This window comes from Tenrec ecaudatus, chromosome 2 (assembly GCF_050624435.1).
Source record: "Tenrec ecaudatus isolate mTenEca1 chromosome 2, mTenEca1.hap1, whole genome shotgun sequence".
In the NCBI taxonomy this organism is placed as follows: Eukaryota; Metazoa; Chordata; class Mammalia; order Afrosoricida; family Tenrecidae; genus Tenrec; species Tenrec ecaudatus.
Genome location: NC_134531.1, coordinates 149,505,291 through 149,525,332, shown reverse-complemented (window position 1 = coordinate 149,525,332; position 20,042 = coordinate 149,505,291). Strand labels below are relative to the sequence as shown.

The 20,042-nt window shown below is 42.6% G+C and overlaps 1 pseudogene; it reads left to right on the top strand.

The window, feature by feature from the left end:
* The first annotated feature begins 1,470 nt into the window (after nt 1-1,470).
* Nucleotides 1,471-2,126, top strand: LOC142441045 (PRELI domain-containing protein 1, mitochondrial pseudogene; annotated as a pseudogene).
* Nucleotides 2,127-20,042: the final 17,916 nt, after the last annotated feature.

Below are 20,042 nucleotides of genomic sequence, written 5' to 3'. Positions count from 1 at the left end.
CCTTGATTTATTTGGAGCGGAGGCTTTTATTTTTTTAAAGGAAAAAAAATGTCGTGTAGGTTGTCTAAAATAAAATGCATTTAAACTAAAAAAAAACCAAGTGAGTGACATCACAACTTAACAAACTGAAATGACAGATAATAACACAATATTACAAAAGCCTGTATTCCAACAAATATGAAAGCCTAAAACCTGGACAAATTTCTAGAAATGCACTACCTACGGAAACTAACACAGACTGGTGTTCAAGATCTGAACAAACCCATAATGAAAGAAAAAAGTGACCGTGTTAGTAAAATACTCCCAATTAACAAAATATATTCCAAGACCAGATGGCTTCATTGGTAAATTCTACTAAACATTTAGAGAAGAATCGATACTAATAGCACTCAAATTATTCCAGAACAGAAAAAAGGATGACAAATTCCCAGATTTCATTCTACAAAAAGATCACAACTCTAATACCAAACTAGGCGAAGACATCACCAGAATAGCAAATTATGGACCAATATCCCAAACGAACATAGATGCAAAAATTCTCAACAAAACCCTATCCAATAAAATATCAAAAATAATATATATCAAGACCAAGTGTGATTCAAACCAGGTGTGCAAGGTTGTCTCAACATTAGAAAATCAATTCATATAATCTGTCATATAAATATATGATAATCATATCAAGTGATACATAACCATAACAGTTGATACAGAAAATAATTGGACAAAATCCAACAACCAGTCCTGATAAAAGTGCTCAACAAAACAGGATTAGAAGGAGAATTCTTCAACAAAATACAGAGTAGACACCAAAACCAACTGCCAACATCTCACTCCATGGAGAGAAACTGAAAGCATTAATCCTGCCAACAGGAACCAGCCAAAGATGCCCTTTATCTCTGCCTTTTTCAATACTGTACTGGAAGTCTTAGCCAGAGCTATTGGGCAACAAAAAGAAGTCAATGTCATCCAAATTGGCAAAGAAGAAGTAACCAAACCCAAACAAACCCACTGCCATTAAGTCCATCACAAGAGTAACCCCATAGGAAAGAATAAAACTGCCCCTCCGCGTTGTCGATCTCACAGGAGCAGAAAACCTCATCTTTCTCCCAAAGTCACTGGTGGTTCAAATCCCTGACCTTGAAATCAGCAACTTACTACACTTATGAACCAAAATATTACCCACAGAACAGGAATTGTTTTTGGGAATGACATATTGGATAAGAAATGAATCTAAAATTTATAGAAACTAACAAATAATCCAATAAAAAATGATCAGAGGACATGAACAGATACTTGACCAAATAAACATTCAGGTGACCAACAAATAAATAGACATGCTGAGACCACACCTCACGGTCGCTGACCTGCCAGACTTGCGTGCATGCGCTGAGCTCTGGCCCGACCTTCGCATGCTCCCCGGTTCCGCACCCCTAATGCTGTGCGGGTGTTGAGCCCTCCCTGGCCGGGACGATGGTGACATAGCTCTTGGGCCAGAGCGTGCTCCGGAGTTCCTGGGACCAAGTGTTTGCCGCCTTCTGGCAGCGGTACCCAAATCCCTACAGCAAGCATGTCCTGACAGAAGACATCGTGCACCGGGAGGTGACCCCTGATCAGAAGCTCCTATCCAGGCGACTCCTGACCAAGACCAACAGGATGCCCCGCTGGGCCAGGCGACTGTCTCCTTCGAATGTCGCTCGCTCGCTCGGTGTATATCTGGAGGACTCCGTTGTGGACCCATGGAATCAGACCATGACCACCTTCACCTGGAACATCAGTCTTGCCCGGCTCGCCGTGATGGAGGAGCGCTGTGTTTACCGCGGGAATGCTGACAACAGTGGTTGGGACCGAAATCCACTGGGAAATCTGGGTCTCCTCCAACTTGTTCAGTGTCTCCCGATGCAGACCAGGAATTTGGTCTGGCCCGGTTTGAAAGCACCGTGACCAAGACGATGAAGGGCTTGGAGTACATCCTGGCCACGCTGCAAGGTGAGGCCCCTTCCAAGATGCTTGTTGAAACCACCAAGGAAGCCCCAGAAAAGGCCAAGGAGACGACACTGGCAGCTACCGAGAAGGCCAAGGACCTTGCCAGCAAGGCAACCACCAAGAAGCAGCTGCAGTTGGTGTAGCCAGCCCAGCCCCCTGCCCCCACCCTTGACCAGACAGCTGGCTCCATCCCCGTGACCTGCCTGCAGTTTGCTTTCTTCATTAAAAATCAACTTCCCAAAAAAAAGGAGACATGCTCATGATCATTAGCTATTTGAGAGATACAAATCAAAACAACCAGACGATATCACATCACTCCAGCATTAACTGTGAAGCTATAAAAATAATAGAAAACTACAAATGCTGGACAGGGTGGAATCCTCTCTCATGCACTGCTGCTGGGGCTGTACAATGGTACGGCCACTGGGAAAAGTGATTGGCACTTCCTCAACAAGTTGGGGATACAAATAAGTTACAGCTCAGCAAGCCCTCTACGTGGTTTATATCCTGGAGAAATCAGAGCTATCACACGGGTAGCTGGATGCAGCACTAGTCACAATAGCAAAAAGATGGAACTAATCTAGTGGTCGTCAGGGAAAGAACGGATAACTATATTTGGCACACACATGCACACACCCCAATGGAATACTACGCAACATTAAAGAATAAGGAGGAATCTTCAAAACATCTCATAACATGAATGAACCTGGAGACTATCTAGCTGAATGAAATTAGTCAATAACATAGGATAAATGCTCTAAGAGACCACTGTTATAGAAAGTCAAGAAAGGGCTTTCAGGCCAAAAGAAACATTCTTTGATGGATTCCAGAAGTAGGGAAGGCAGGGAAGGAGGGGAAGCCATGCAACTAAAGGGTAGACTCATGCTAACTTGATATTTGCGTGCAGGGGAAAGCCAGATACAATACGAGGGGGGTTGGGAAAATGTGGTGGGAGTAGGGGAAGACACTGAGAACTTTGTAAGAGTTAAAGGCAACAGAGGCAAGTATTGTTAGATATCCAGTCCTGCCATTGTGGTGATCTACAAGTAGATGCTTGGGTTGAACAAGTGTAGGAGGCTGAGTGGTGGCGTAATCATGAATACATATAAATTTGACAGAAGATGCAGAACTCCTGCACTTGACCACAGCAGTGCTAGACATAAGCAGATTTCAATGCGAAATGTTGAGAAAATTTTGCATCGGAGCTCGAACAAAACATCAGAATCTGACCCGACTCATGTAATTTTTGTAAACAAAAGCAGTTCATGTTTTGGTCACTCAGCATTCGTTGGCGTTGTTAGTATGCGTTGGTTAAACCTTTTGAGGCTGTGTTCCAAGTGTTTTTCTATAATTTTCTTAGTTTCTGTGGCTTTTTGTACTGTTTTTAAGATAAAAAACACAGGCCTAAGAAAGAGTTTTTTGAAAAGAATCATCATGCTAAGGAACTGGTGAACCATGTTATTGATATTGTTCATGATAACTTAGTAAACCCTTTTAGAAAACAGTTAAGGAAACGCCAACAGCAGACAACATTAGACAGATTTTTTTTTTTAAGAGAAAGCCAGGTCCTAGTGGAAAAAGGAAAAGAAGGGGAAAAAAACTCCTGAAAAGCAGCTACCAGTTGATTTTATGGAAGGGGATTCCCCTTCCAAATAATGACTCTCTCTCCATACCTCCTCTCCACATCCATGTCCACAGATGAGATCCTCACTGATTTCAAGGTATGGGCCATGCTGTACTTGTTAAAAATGTTTTATATGTTGTGTTTCTTATTTAAATTATATTATTTAACTCTAAACTTATTTACTTTGACATTTCTGTGTAATGTATTTTATAGAAAAGGCAAGGTTAGGGTAAAAACTTGGTGGTCGAGAATGGATTAATCCATTTTCAGTTATTTCTTAGGGAAAACATTGATTCAGAACTTGACTGCATCGCATTTCCACACTCCTTCTAAAATGGATTAGCGTCCAGGTCCGGGATTCTACTGTAACAAGATTAATATGTGTATCTATTTTAGGTGGAGCATATAGGGGACAAAGGGAAAACTTTTAGACATAATCAGATACCCTGAGGGAAGGCATTACTGGACCAGGAAGTTCATGATGATAGTCTGGGGGATATCCCAAAGTCTGTTGGCATAATATACCGTGTTTCCCCGAAAGTAAGACATACCCATAAAATAAGCCGCAGCAGGATGTTTAAGCATTTGTGTAATATAAGTCATCCCCCGAAAATAAGACACAGTGAGAGGTGTGGCTATGCAGCGTACCAGCGTGGAGCGATAAGGAAAACAGGCAGCCCTTCTCATCTGCCCCATCATGACAGCTGCCGTCTCACAGGTGACCAGAGAGGTGCAAGGTCGGCTCCCCCGTCAGGTCCCGGTGGTTCTGTGGTGCTGCCAGCTGAGGCATCCAGGGAGACAGAGACAGTGAGAGTCAAAGACTCCTCCTAGGGGAAGAGCGGGGCAGGATGCTCTGATTTAGGTGTTGTGTGTCTCAGGAGGAAGAAGGAAAGCTGTGGCAGCACTGTGGGTGGATGTTCCAGAAGAAGACTTAACTATATTTGAGTAAATGTAGATTGTTGTACCATACTTAATAAATATAAGACACCCCCTGAAAATAAACCATTGTGTGTCTTCTTGAGGAAAAATAAATATAAGACTGTCTTATTTTCAGGGAAACACGGGAGTTTACAAAGATAATGTTCCATATCCTACTTAGATGAATATTAACTAGGATATTAAAAGTTCTTGAGCATCAATTTAAGGTGCAACCAATGGTCTTGGAAACAATTCAATGGACTAATGGGGCCTAAAAATATCAGCATCTACAGTACTGAGACTAAAATAACTAGATGATCCCTGGCTACCACAACCAATTGCTCTGAAAAAGATCACACTAGAAGATTCTGGATAGAGTGGAAGAAAAATACAGAACAAAATTAAAAATCATAAATGAAACCAGGCTTCCTGATAGGATAGAGACTGGCAGGACCGTACCCTGTAAGATTATGACTCTTAGTTACCCTTCAGGTCTGGAGCTGAATTCACCCCGTCAAAATAATCAATCATTTAAGACCAAATGGGCAGCATTCATCCAAAGACGGGAGCTAATAAAGAAGGAATAAGCAAGAAGCACTGAAAGGAAGTGCCACATGTGATGGTCCATTGAAGGCATTGTAATGAATTAATTGAAGCAAAATGTGTATAAATGGTTTAGTGTAAAACTCTTGTTCTGCTCTGTGAATCTTCTCCTAATTCCAATAAAAAAAACCTGTAAAAATAAAAGGGGGTTAATTCATTTAAAGAAGCGTATTGGGAGAAGAAATGATGTCCAAGTAGAATGTGCCTGTTGTTAGATCATAAAATTAAGAGGGAAGGAGGTCAATATTGGGAGGCTGGGTGCTAGAAATAGAATCCCAGTGTCCTGGGGTTTGCGGTTCACATCTCCCCTTATGGGTTTTGTCCACAGAGCAAGTTGAAGTCTTGCTGTGATGCTCTAAGGTCACTGAGTCCACCCCCGGGCTCTCCACATCCCTCGCCAGGCCCAGTGGCACAGTGACTGCCACCCCTTCCTGAGCCCAAGATCCAAGACCCACCAGTGTGCAGTAATTTCCCCAGAATGCTGTCTAAGGGTGGTCACACTCCCAGGCCCTCAGAGAGCCTCTGAAAACTAGCCACTAGAGCTCACTCCAGTATTCCCCTCCCTGCTCCCCTCTCTGCTCATGCATCCGAGGGCTTTGCACCTCCCCTCCCCACTCAGGAACAGAACAACCGCATCACCACATCCTTCCACCTTCTCCCCAGCTTTGCACATGGCCTGCCACTGTGGGAAACAAAAGATAATTGGACACTAATTTACTACAATCAGAGAGCCCCTGGGCTATTTACCCACAGCAGATCACAGATCCCTGGAGCACAGCCTATGAAGCTGAGCAGGAGTGAGCTGAGTGAGCCAGTAGGACAGCCAGAAGAACTCAAACTCAGTGAACCCCAAACCCACTTGAGCAATCTAATCTCCTTTTCATGGGGGGCAATGTGGCACAGCCCCAATACTAGGACGCTATACAAGCCCCTAAAATTAATTAATTTATAAACCTTAAAAAAGCAAGGTCATTCTGAGGCTCTGTTCCTTTTTGTAACATTGAATCTAAGCCACCACATACCTGGTTCATTAACAGAGCTTTAACATAACAAAACAGGAAAAACCACCAGGAGCTATAAAGTACATGGTCTTGGCCAAAAACAGGTTTTACCAGATTGGTTTTGACAAAGAGCCTTTAAAAGACTGTTCAAAGACCACACAATAGTAAGTCAGCAAAACAAGCCTTCCACATAGGACACCAGCATGCTGAGTAAGACATGGCTATATTCTACCACTACCCCCTTGCTGAGAAAGCCACCCATGTCGCACTCCAAATAGAATGCTATGCTGTCTAGGGAGATAATCAAACCCAGTGAGCTAGACATGCAGCTCAAACCTACAGCACAGCTGGCTCTGTGTACTTGCAACAAATGGACAAATGTGCTTGACACAATGGATGGATGGATGGATTGTAAGAAGAGTTGTATGAGCCCCCAATAAAATGATTTTTTTTAAAAAAAGAATCATTCCTACTACCCTCTGAGATAGAAATCACAGGCCTCCTGGACTCTGGGGAAAATGGCTTCGAGCTCTGACAAAAACCCACAAAAGTGATTTCAAGGTGTAAGGCATAATGAGAAATATGTATGGGCATTCTCATTATGTAATGCTTGAGGGATCAGTAGACCAAGAGCTAATGAGCATAATAAACATATGCATCCAACAAGAGACTCAAACTACGTCTATCAAATCTGTCAAAAGATGAAAAAAGGAGTCACATGAACGACAATCAGTAGGAGGCTTCACTACACTGCTCTCTGAGGAAGAGCTCAAGGAGAAAGGAGCCCAACAAGGAGGCCACAGAACTGCACCCTACAATCAGACAGTTCAACCTGATACACATATCCAGATCTCTCCACCCACTGCAAACTATTCACATTCTTTTCAAGTTCACACAGCATGTATTCCAAAAACGCTGGGACAAAGGCAACTTTGAACAAATTCAAACATTTAGAGGACCCTCAGACTTCCTTTTCTGGCCAGTACACCATAAACCTGAAAATCAACAAAAGAAAGATAAAAAAAAAGCAAGGACAGATACTTGGAGGATGAATAACTTACTTCTTCAAAAGGAGTGGGTTTGTCCCAAATTAGAGATGAAATTCATAAGTTTCTAGGAACCGATGAGAATGAAAATACAACATACTAAAATCTACGGGATGCTTGACAACTGCTGAAGCCAAAGTGGGTGAACCAGTAAATGTGGTGAAGAAAGCTGATGGTGCCCGGCTATCAAAAGAGATAGTGACTGGAGTCTTAAAGGCTTGAAGATAAACAAGCGGCCATCTAGATCAGAAGCAACAAAGTCCACATGGAAGAACACACCAGCCTGTGTGATCGAGTGGTCCCGAAGGGATCAGTTATCAGGCATCAAAGAACAAAAAATCATATCATTGGCTGCACACCTCCATGATAGGATCACTGAAGACAAATGTGTGCATAAGCAAATGTGGTGAAGAAAGCTGATGGTGCCCGGCTATCAAAAGAGATAGTGTCTGGGGTCTTAAAGGCTTGAAGGTGAACAAGCGGCCATCTAGCTCAGAAGCAAAAAAGCCCACATGGAAGAAGCACACCAGCCAGTGCGATCACGAGGTGCCAAAGGAACCAGGTATAAGGCATCATGCAAAAAAAAAAAAAGATATGTATATATATGTGTGTGTGTGTGTATGTGTGTGTGTGTGTATATATATACATATATATATATATACCATATTGAATGAAGGGGGAAGTGCAGAGTGGAGACCCAAGGCCCAAGTGTTGACCCCTGGAGATCCCCTCATATAGGGATTTAGGAGAGGAGATGGGTCAGTCAGGGTGCAAGGTAGTACCGATGAAGAACACAGCTTTCCCCCAGATCCTGGATGCTTCCTCCCCCTAACTACCATGATCCGAATTCTACCTTGCAGGGCTGGATAGGGCAGAGGTTGTACACTGGTACATATGGGGGCTGAAGGCACAGGGAATCCAGGATGGATAATACCTTCAGGACCAAGGGTGTGAGGGGCGATGCTGGGAGAGTGTAGGGTGAGTGGGTTGGAAAGGGGGAACTGATTACAAGGATCCACATGTGACCTCCTCCCTGGGAGATGGATGGCAGAGAAAGGGGGGAAGGGAGACTCTGGATAGGGCAAGATATGACAAAATAACAATGTATAAATTACCAAGGGCACATGAGGGAGCTGGGAGCGGGGAGGGAGGAGAAAAAAAAAAAAGAGGACCTGATGCAAAGGGCTTAAGTGGAGAGCAAATGCTTTGAGAATGATTGGGGCAGGGAATGTGCAGATGTGCTTTATACAATTGATGTATGTATATGTATGGATTGTGATAAGAGTTGTATGAGCCCCTAATAAAATGTTTTTAAAAAAAGGAAAATGAAAGAGATACTTATGGTGGATACCCTCTCCCAAAACCTTCAGTAGTCGGAACAGAGTCAATAGAATAATTATTCTATTAGCAAAAGAAAAGAACTTATAGAAATCAGGGTGGACATAGATGAATGGGAAAACAAAAAGCAATGGAGAAAATCAACTCAGTAAAAAGCGGGCGATTCAAAAGGAATAACAGAATTGACAAACCATTGGCAAACCTGAAAAAATATAGGAAGGATCAGATGTCAATATCCAGGTTGAGGAATTAAATGGGAAATTACAATGGACCCCAAAATCCAGGTTGAGGGATGAAACAAGGGAAATTACATGGACCTCCCAAATGATATGAAAAGACTAATGACAGAGAACTATGAAGGACAGAACTTCAAGGAATACAACGACTTGGAAAACATGGACAAATACCTGGTGGTGGGAAACCCCTCCCCAGATGATCTCATATAGATCAAAAACTTGAACAGACCCACAACAAAAGAAGAAAAAGATAAGGTCATCAAGGAACTAGCAACTGAAAAAGCCCTGGCTCAGATGGCTTCACAGGAGAATCCTACCAAGTACTCAGGGAAGAGCTGACACCAGTTCTACACAAGCTCTTCCAGAACATAGAAAAGGACGGTAAACTTCCCCAAACACTGTGAAGCCAGTAAAACACTGACACCCAAACCGGGCAAGGATCCAACAAGAACGACAGGCCGATATCTCTAATGAACATAGATGCAAAAGTCCTTAACAAACTCTGCACAAATAGAATACAAAAGTATATAAAAGGAATAGTCATGACCAAGTGGGATGCATAGCAGGTATGCAGGGATGGTTCAGCATCTGAAAATCCATCAACATTATCTACCACATTGAGAAGAAAAAGGACAAGAACCACATGATAATATCAATAGATGCAGAAGAAGCATTTGACAACATTCCTAATTACGACACTCAAGAAGATAGGACTGGAAGGAAATGAAATCAAAATCATTAAAGTTATATATGAAAATCCAACAACCAGAGCTGCAATCAATGGAGAAAAGATAAAAACATTCCCACTGAAAAAGGGAACTGGACAAGGATGCCCCTTGTCCCACTTTTATTCAACATTGTCCTGGAGGTCCTAGTCAATAATATAAGGCAATCAAACGATTTCAAATGCATACGGCTGGGGAAAGAAGAAGTAAAATGATCATCATTTGCAGATGATATGATTTTATATATTGAGAACCCCAAAGGCTCCACAATAGGAGTGCTGGAAGTGATAGAGGACTATGGTAGGGTGGCAGGATACAAGATCAGCAAGCAAAAGTCAGTTGGTTTGCTATATATTACTGATGAGATTACAGAAAATGAGCTTGAGAAGGTAGTACCCTTCACAATAGCCAAGTATAAATCGAAATACCTAGGGATATACCTAACAAAAAACCCAAAAGATCTGTACAAGAACTACAGAACACTATTAAAAGAACCAAAAGGGACCTTTACAATTGGAAAAATACCCAATGCTCATAGATCAGTAGACTCAATACTGTAAAGATGTCAATCCTACCTAAGGCACTATATAGGTTCAATGCAATCGTGATACAAATATCAGCATCATTTTTCAAAGAAATGGAAAAACTGACTACCAACTTCAAATGGAAAGGGAAGAAGCCCAGACTTGATAAAGAACCCCTAAAGAGGATGAATAAAGTGGGTAGGCTTGTGTCACCTGACTTTAAAACATATTCTGCAGCCACAATTGTCAAGCAGCATGGTACTGGTACAGGGATAGATAATCAGACCAATGGATAACAACAGAAAATCCAGAAATAAAAACAACAGAATACAGACAACTGGTCTTTGATAAGGGCCCCCAAAATATCGATTGGGAAGCAGATGCCCTTTTTAACAAATGGTGCTAGAAAAACTGGATATCTACCTGCAGAATAATGAAGCAAAACCCTTACTTCACCCCACACACAAGGACAAATTCAAGGTGGATCACAGACCTCAGCTAACCCTAAAGCTATCAGGATTATCAAATAAAAAAATTGGGACAAAGCTAAGAACCTTAGTGTAAAGAATACATGGGCTATCAATAATAATGAAGATAAAATAGACGTGTGGGACATATTAAAGATAAAACACTTATATGCTTTGAAAGACTTCATAAGGAGAGCAATAAAAGAGCCCACAGAATTGGAAAAGATAGTTAGTAATGACATATCAGACAAAGGTCTTATTACTAAAATCTAGAGAACCCTGCACCCTTATAAGAAAAATGAATAGTGTACTAAGGAGGTGGGCAAAAGACTTGATCAGAAGATTCACAAAGGAGGAAACCCGGATGGCCAATAAACACTTGACAAAATGTTCTTGATCATTAGCCATCTGGGAAATGCAGATCAAAACCACCATGAGATACCACCTAACACCCAGAAGGATAGCCAATTTAAAAGAACAGAAAGCAGCAAATGTTGGAGGGGTGTGGTGAGATGGAACTCCCATTCACTGCTGGTGGTCTTGTAGCTATGTCCAGCCACTGTGGAAAGTGATTTGGCAATACCTAATACGGATGGAAATCAAGTTACCTTATGACCCAGCAATTCCACTGCTAGGCATATACCCAGAAGAAATAAGAAACAGGCCATGATCAGACATCTGCGCTCCAATGTTCATCATTGTGCAGTTCACAATCACAAAGAACTGGAAACAGCCTAAATTGTCATCAATAGACAAATGTATTAAAAAGAAAAACTCTTGTATAAGTCAGGGTGCAGTATAGCACTGATGAAACACACAACTTTCCGCTAGTTCTTTGGTGCTTCCTTCTCCCCACTATCATGACCTCAATTCTACTTTATAAATCAGATTAGACTAGAACATGTACAATGCTACAGATAAGAGCCAGAACCACAGGGAATGCAGGATAGATAACCCCTCAGGGTCAACAATGAGAGTAGAGATACCAGGAAGATTAGGGGAGAGTTGGGGGGAAAAGGGGGAATTAAAAAAAAGGATCAGTCTATAACCCCCTTCCAGGGGAACGAACAAAGTAAAAGTGGGTGAGGGGCAACGGAGGACGATGTAAGATATGAAAATAATAATCTATAACTTATCAAGGGTACGTGACAGAGGGTAGGTGGGGAGGGAGGGGGCAGAAATGGGGAGCTGATACCGGGGGTTCAAGTGGGAAGAGAATGTTTTGAAAGTGATGATGGCAGCATATATGCAAATGTGCTTGACACATTGGAGGAATGTATGGATTGTGATCAGAGATGTAAGAGCCCCCAATAAAAGTGTTTAAAAAACAAACAAATAGGGGGGCGGAGAAAAAAAAACCCTCTGGTATACACACAATGGAGTACTATGCATCCCTGAAAAACAGGGATGAAGAGATGAAGCACCTCGTCTCATGGAAAGAGTTGAAGGATATTATGCAGAGTGAAGTTAACCAAGCACAAACGGGCAAGTACAACATGCATACACTGAGGTAAGTTCAAACAAATTTACATATTGAGCAGTTCCCGAGCTGGGGACCAAATACTCTAGCAAGAAACCGACCAAACCCAGTGGTGCATAGGTCATAAAACAAACAAATAAATAAATAAAAATGATGCAGATAGCACCCGTGCTTAAAGACATCTTCCTCTCCCCCCAAACCCCCTCTAAGCCTCTATAGCTCCCAAAGGGATGGGAGAATAAACACACAGCAATCGGGGAACCGGGCACTAATCGACCCAAGGGGAAGGTATTGCTTATGTCTCTGCAGGAAAAGGAGGGAATAAACCTCTTTCCAGGGCACCAAGCCTGGAGGGAGACATTCCTGGTTGGAGCAGCTCATTCACAGAGAGGACTGCAGGGCTGGCCTCAGCTCAAGACATGATGGCCCCTCCCTAGAGGACAGAGCTACAGACGACAGCACTGAAGATACACTTTGGGGAGTGCAGCCAGTCTGACACACCCACATGGGGCAAACCAAGAGGGGAGTGCAACAGACCAGCAATGGGAGCAAAGCCAGGAAGTCCCTGAGGAATCCCGTTTGCAGACTTCTGACTCAGGGGGCAGAGCTTGGCACCGTATCTAAAGTGGGGATATTCACAAGGAGGACACACTGAAAGTCTAAAGGTGTAAAAGGGGTGGGGGTGGGGCACTGGACCACTCCATCCTTGACTGCAGGAAGAGCAATGGGGTCTTGTAGAAGGGTGCCCCTCGGTCGCGAATGCTGAGGACTAAAAGGGTATAACTGCTTTTAGGTAAGTCAATGGGTCCTGGGAGATGGAGCCCCGAAAGAAAATGGATTGGACTGATGGATTATAACAGGGCCTGCTCGCTATTTAACAGAGATACTCATCTACTCTGGGTTAAGACAACAGTTGGACCTGGAACTATTTGGATGGTCTCTTTTTTCTTTTGATGTATATCTATATAAGATAGGCAGGATAAGCAATCCCAAAGAGACAGTAATGGGTCTGAAGGTTCTGATGAAGGGGGGTGGGTCATGGGAGAGGAGGAGGAGGTGGGGATAGGGGAGTGGTGAGCCAATAAGACAGGGACAAGGGGAAAGTAAGGGGTCTAAAATTGACGGTGAGGAGGGTATAGTGTTCTGGTTGTGTTTGATCAATTGAAATGTATCTGAGAGGAATACCTAGAGGTGAATGATGGGTAAACATGATAGTGGATCAGGAGGAAAGAAAGAAGAAAGAACAAGGAAGTAAAAATTATATATATAGGTATAAATATAGATATGTACATATGAAAAAATATAAAGATAGGTGTATTTCTCTGTGTATATCTACATATATATTTACATCTACATATATGTGTATCTACATATCTACATCTAGATATACACATATATACATATATATGTTATATATATATACACACACACACACACACACCTATAAATACAACAAGGAAGCTGATGGACTTTGGGCCTCTATGTAAATCTTACTTCAGTATAAGAGTGGTTTGTTCTAATAATGTGGCAATGTATGATACTCACCTTCCCACATCATCACTGAAGACAAAATAGGTGCATAAGCAAATGTGGTGAAGAAAGTTGGTGGTGTCCAGCTATTAAAAGACATAGCATCTGGAGTCTTAAGTGTTTGAAGTTAAACAAGCAACCCTCTAGCAAGGAAGCAACAAAGCCCACATGGGAGAACCACACCAGTCTGTGTGATCATGAGGTGTCGACAGGAATTGGTATCAGAAGTTCAAATGCAAGCCATCAAATTGATATGAAGGAGTGTGGACAAAGTGGAGACCCCAAACCCACCTGTAAGGTAATTGGACAGTCCCTCACAGAAGGGCTGCGCAGAAGGGATAATTTATCCAGGAAGCAGTATGGCACTGAAGGAACATATAACTATCCTCTAGTTCTTTAATATTCCCTTCCCTTACTATTATGGTCTTAGTGTTACCTCATTAATCTTGTTAGACTTTCATATGCTCATTTGTATAAGATCATTCGATGCATGAAATCCAAGACAGACAAACCCTTCAGAAACAGTAATGGGAGTAATGATTCCCTGAGGATATAGGAAGAAGGGGGGTGGGGAAGATAGCAATGATGACTGTATAACCCCACTTGAGGGGAATGAATAACAGAATTATAGGTGAAAGGATACACTGGATGGTGCAAGATATGGCAAAAATAATTTTAAAAATATACATATAATAAGGGTTCCTGGGATGTAGGGTGGAGGAGGGAGGGGCTAAGGGGAGCTGATATCAGAGTTCAAGAGAAAGAAAATGTTTTGAAACTGATGGTGGCAGCAATGGTACAATTATGCTTGATCTTATTAAATAATGGATTGTTATCTGTAAAAGCCCCCAATAAAATGAAAAATTATATACATTGGACATTAATATGTGATGCTCATGCAGATGGCTAAGGTTTGGGAAATACCAGATGAGTATTTTATATATGATGAAGCTAACGCATGAAACTGTCCAAGAAGTATTTCATAATTAGCAATTGTGCACCCAAAGACACCCTGGTGGTGTAGTGGTTACAAATTGGATTGTGAGGGTTAGTAATTCAAAACTACCCAAGGTTCCTTGGGAGAAAGATGAGGCTTTTTACTCCCTTAGAGTTCCAGTCTTGGAAACCCACAGTTATACCCTGTTCTAAAAGGTCGCCACAAGTCAGTATTGACTCGATGGCACTAAGTTTGGCTTTGGTTTTGGCACTGTGTACTCAGTTCTGTTCTTGGTGAAAGAAGAAAGTAAATTATATAGAAAGTGGCAACCCTGTATCAAGGATTCTACTAACAGTAGCAGTTAGCAGCTGTAGCAGGAATAGTAATAGTTAGAATTTAGCGAAAGCCTATGCTTAGCATCTCCATTCCTGCCTTCCTTGAAGAAGCCATCCAGTCTTTACAAATTACATGAAACAACTCAAGGATAGTCTACATGGAAAAGGAAGGCTAGAGTTTACTGGAAGGCAGTTTCCAAGAAAAGAGAAGCCATTGTGGCAGCAAGAGCAAAGACAGAAGTGTCCTGTCCTGTCAGTCAGTGTTCGTGGTCACGGCATCAGGAAGGCACAGCCTTAGGTTCTTCATCTACTGACTCCACTCAAGCTACAGAGCTGGACTCAGCAATTAGGAATACGAAGGATGGAGAGGAAGCAAGTTACAGATGAATGCTGACAAGGGCTTTCAAAATGGACCATCTTGAGAGGCTCTTGTTTATAAGGAGACATAAAATCCAGATGCCAACTTCCTATGCAAAAGCCACATTTTCCAGCACATCCTAATTCTATTTAGTGTATGTGTTTGTGATGGCCAAGTGTCATTAATAATAGCCAGTCATAGAATGAAGGAAGTCATTAGACCAGCACAGGCTTAGCAGTTGCACAAGTTTTCAAGTGGAAGCTTGGTGGACAGAAGCCATTGCAGGGTTGAATTTAACTGAATGTCACGTAGCCTCCAGGGACTGTCACACATGTGTGAGCACTAATCTGGACTGACAGCAACATCATAGTCAATCAAGATCTAATCTTACCCAAGGAGCTACAGAACTCTTGTAGAAAATGCCAAAAAGTTGGATTAAGAAAACAAATGGGTTCTTATTTGGATGCTGTTTACTTCCCTAAATGCAGAGAATTCCATCATAGTCTGTGCACACATCTCTCCACATTGTCAGTTTTCAAACTTGGAACACTGATGCCCCAGTTTGATGTTCACAGATGTTCTGTGGAATAAAGATATGGGTATTGGCTCCTATAAAGAGTCCAGCTTTGGAAATCCCCTGGGCAGTTATTTTCCATCCTATATGATCACCGTGAGTCAAAGTACATTTAGCACAAGTATCCAAGTCTGTAAAAACGAAGGGATACTTGACGTGAAGTGGCAATCAAGAGTCCACCTTGGAATCAGATAACCATGAGCCTCACTGCTGGCTCTGCCACTTTCTCTTGCCATGATATCCTGGGAGATTTATCTAGTTGCCTCGATAAATCTTGGGCTATTCTCGTGTACAATAGGGATGATACACATGCTCACTTACTGAACTGTCATGAGAATTAAATAAGACAAGTATTTTGCTTGGCGCCTAGAACACGCTAAATTTATAATAAATGTTTACATAACTAAATTATACTACTATTTCTCACTAGTCTGGTTTGCGTGTTGCTATGATGCTGGAAAATATACCACCTGTATTTCAAATACCCTCAGAGTCACCTAAGAGGAAGAGGTTTCAGCAGAGCTTCCAGACTAAGATCCAGCTAGGAATAAGGGAAAGGTGGTCCACTACTAAAGGATTAACCACTGAAAACCTTATGAAGACAGTGGAACTTTGTCTGATGTGTGCTAGAAGATAAGGACTTCAAGTGGCGATGTGCTCACAGCAGGGCAAGAGCTGTCTGTCCCCTCAAAGAAGAGCCACCTTCATGGTATGATGGAGCAAAGCTTGTAGAACCTTTAGTTGCTGATGGAACAAGCTTCAAAATAAGTTGCAACCACTGCAAACATCCATTAATAATCAGAACATGGAACGAATGAAGCATGAATCTAGGAAAATCAAAAGTCCTTAAGTATGAAAAGTATGAAATTCAATGCATAAAGATTGATATCCCAGGCATTAATGAACCAAAATGGACTGGTATTGGCCATTCTGAGTTGGACAAACATATGAAACACTGTGCCAGCAAAGAAAAATTAAATAGGTGTGGCATAACATTCATTATCAATATAAACATTTCAAGATCTATGCTGTCTGTGATAGCATAATATTTACACACAGGGAAGATCAGCTAATACAATTAGCATTGAAATGTATACACTAACCACTAAAGCCAGTGGTGAAGAAATTTAAAAGTTCTACCAACTTCTTTAGCCTGAAATTAATCGGATATGTAATCCAGATGCATTGAAAATCACTGGTAATTAGAATGAGAAAGTTGGAAACAAAGAAGGCTCGGTAGTTAGAAAATACGGCCTTGGTGATATGATAAAGTTGTATAGATCATAATAGGATCTTGAGAGATCAATGACTTTTTTGCAATAGGTCACTACAAGTCAGTATCAGCAAACAATAGGAATACAGTAAAAATAAATGGCTTCTTCCCCACAGTGGCCTTTTGTCAACAATATGAGCGCCGACTGTACACATGGACCTCGCACAGGAATCAAATTGACGCTATCTCTTGGGTGTGGGGTCTGGGTGGGGAATGATGGAGAATTTCTCCATGTGTATAGTCAGCACTTATATGGTTGGCAAAACAAAATCAGGGGCCAACTATGAAACATATAATTGATTACTTACATGCAAGTTCAAATTGGGATGGAGAAAACGAAAATAAGTCCACAAGAGCCTAAATCTGACCTTGCATGTACCCTACCTGAACTTAGAGACCATTTGAAGAGCTGGCTTGAATACTGAATACTAATGAAGAGCAAATGAGTTGTGGGACGACACCAAGAAAGCATACATGAAGAAAACGAAGGCTAATAAAAAGAAATAAATGAAGGAAAAATGCAAAGACTCATAAACTTGCTTTTGAGCAGAGAGTGTTTAAAGCAAATAGAAGAAATTACTAAATAAAACATTTGAACAGAAGATTTCAAGATGAGGCTGGGAAGACAAAGTAAAGCATTATAATGAAATCTGCAAAGGGTCACAAGTCAGGCCATATGAAAGCGCATTCATGGTCCCTATCCCCAGGGACGCCTCCCTCTATTGGTAGGGAACAATAGTGTGCAGATTACTGGCCTTCAAGACCTTCCTGTCTACCAACCTATCCCTCCTTCTCACCATTCCCAGCCTCTTTTATAACTCATGGCTTACAGTTCAGTGCATCCTTACAAACCAGGGTTAGTCTGGGGATTAAGAAAAGGACTGGGGACATGAATTTTATAGAAGTATCTGATTTAATCATTGCATTCTTGGGAAGTGGGGGCAGAATGGAGTGAGGAAAAGAATATGTACACACACATACACATATACACATACATATATACATACATATACACACATACACACACATATACACACACATATACACATACATATACACATACATATACACATACATATACACATACATATACATGGAGAGAGAGAGAGAGAGAGAGAGAGAGAGAGAGAGAGAGAGAGAGAGAGAGAGAGAGAGAGAGAGATTGATTCCCTGGAGATGACCATGTTAAAGACAAAGGAGGATTCCAGTGGGAGAAATGCAGATCACTGTGACAGAGGAGGAGCACATGTCCTTAGATCCCCAAACGCAGCCTGTGACGGAGGACTTTCCCAGGGAATCTGTTTGGCTGAGGAAGGAGCAGCAGGGCCCCAGAATTTTCAACCTGATCAGTAAATACTCAACGAGACTCCCCCAAGATGCCACAGCTGCCCATCTTCTCTCTGCCCACCATGCCCTTCCAGTTTTCATGCCTGAGACCCAGCCTGACCCTGGAGGCAGTGTGGTCCATGGGAAGTGTGGGTCAGCAGAAGCATCTGGCTGAGATTCTGGGGCAGGAAAACACAAACCAGTTGTCACCAATTGAGTTCAACTCATGGGGACTTCATGGGTGTCAGAGAACTGTGCTCCGTAGGGATCTCAGTGGCTGAATCTGGGGAAGTGGATGTTTCTGTTCAAGTCGGATCTGAGCCATCGTGACCCTGTGCAAACCGAAGGAAACTCGGCCCGGCCCTGAGCCATCCTCACGATCACTCCTATGTCCGAGCCCGTTGATGCAGCCACCGTCTCAATCCATCTCACTGAGAGCCTTGCTCTTTTCCCCTGCCCCTCTGCTTTACCAGAACCAGTCTCTCCTGACACCAAGCCCACGGTGTGTGAGAGGAAGTCTCACCATCCTTGCCTCTAAGGAGCACTCTGACTATACTTCTTCCAAGACAGATTTGTTTGTCCTTTTAGTAGTCCATAGTCCAGCACCACAATTCAAAGTAGAAGTAGACGGCCATGCCCTTTTAAGGAGGTCTCTCTGGCTACACTGTAGAGCTCCAGCTCCATCATTTGGGTTGGCAGTTGAGCGCATTCTTGGTGTATAACACCCACCCCCTATCCCACAGTCGAGGATTCTTTCTAGACCAGAGGGGGCCTCAGACCCAGACACGTGGTGATTGGGCATCTACTTGTCTCATGTTTAATTAGCAGGTATGCTGGAGTTCTCAGTAATCAGGCACTTTCAGATGTGGTGTCCATGAAAGGGCTGCTCATACCTCAAACTGCCTGCTGGAGTTGAAGGGGGTTGGATGTGTAGGTGATTGACAGCCTCTGTTCCTGCCCCTGTGGACTCTGCACAGTGTGTCCAGCCTGCTCTTGTCAGGGCTGCTCCCTGCCAGTGACTGAGCATGGCTGATGACTCCAACTCTACCTTGTGGACCCTCCATTGACCTGGCCACGCCTTTCTTAGAACTGCATTGCAATCTGAGGGTCTTCTAACCAATCGTCAGATGACCAACCCACAGAACAGTATGGAGACTCCCCCTGCCTCATTTGTGTCCCCTGCATCCATCAGGAAATCTCTTACACTCCATCATATCTTAGCAACTGCTTCTAAGCAAACTTGAACTAGCACAGGTGACATCCGGAATGGTTCAGTGAAACAGGCTCAAAAGTGAGGCCTTGGAAGTGCCTTGCTCACCATCAGGAAGGCGAAGAGGACAGTGGTCTGTGGGAGCACACCTGGCCCCAAGGTGACCCATGTGGAGTAGCCTCATGGAGAGAAGGAGTCCTGCACTACATCGGCAAAGCCACCACAGGTCCCCAAGGACAGCAGAATTGACTCATTCTTGGCTTGTCGCCATCTAGGAGGATAACAAGAAATTGAGAGTCATTAGCAAACAATTAAGCAAGCAGCTAATTGTAAGAAGCAGAGGGCTTATGTAGTCGTTTACAATGAGGCTCTTCTCTCCTGTAGTGGAAAAGCGAACATGGTGGAGGAGGAGCTGCAGAAAGTGGTAAAATTGTCCTGTGGGGGCCCTGGGGGTGTAGTGGTAACTTGATGGGCTATGATCACATGGTTGGCAGTTCGAAACCACCAGTAGGTCCGTGAGAGAAAGAGACTGGGCTTTCTACTCTCATCAACAG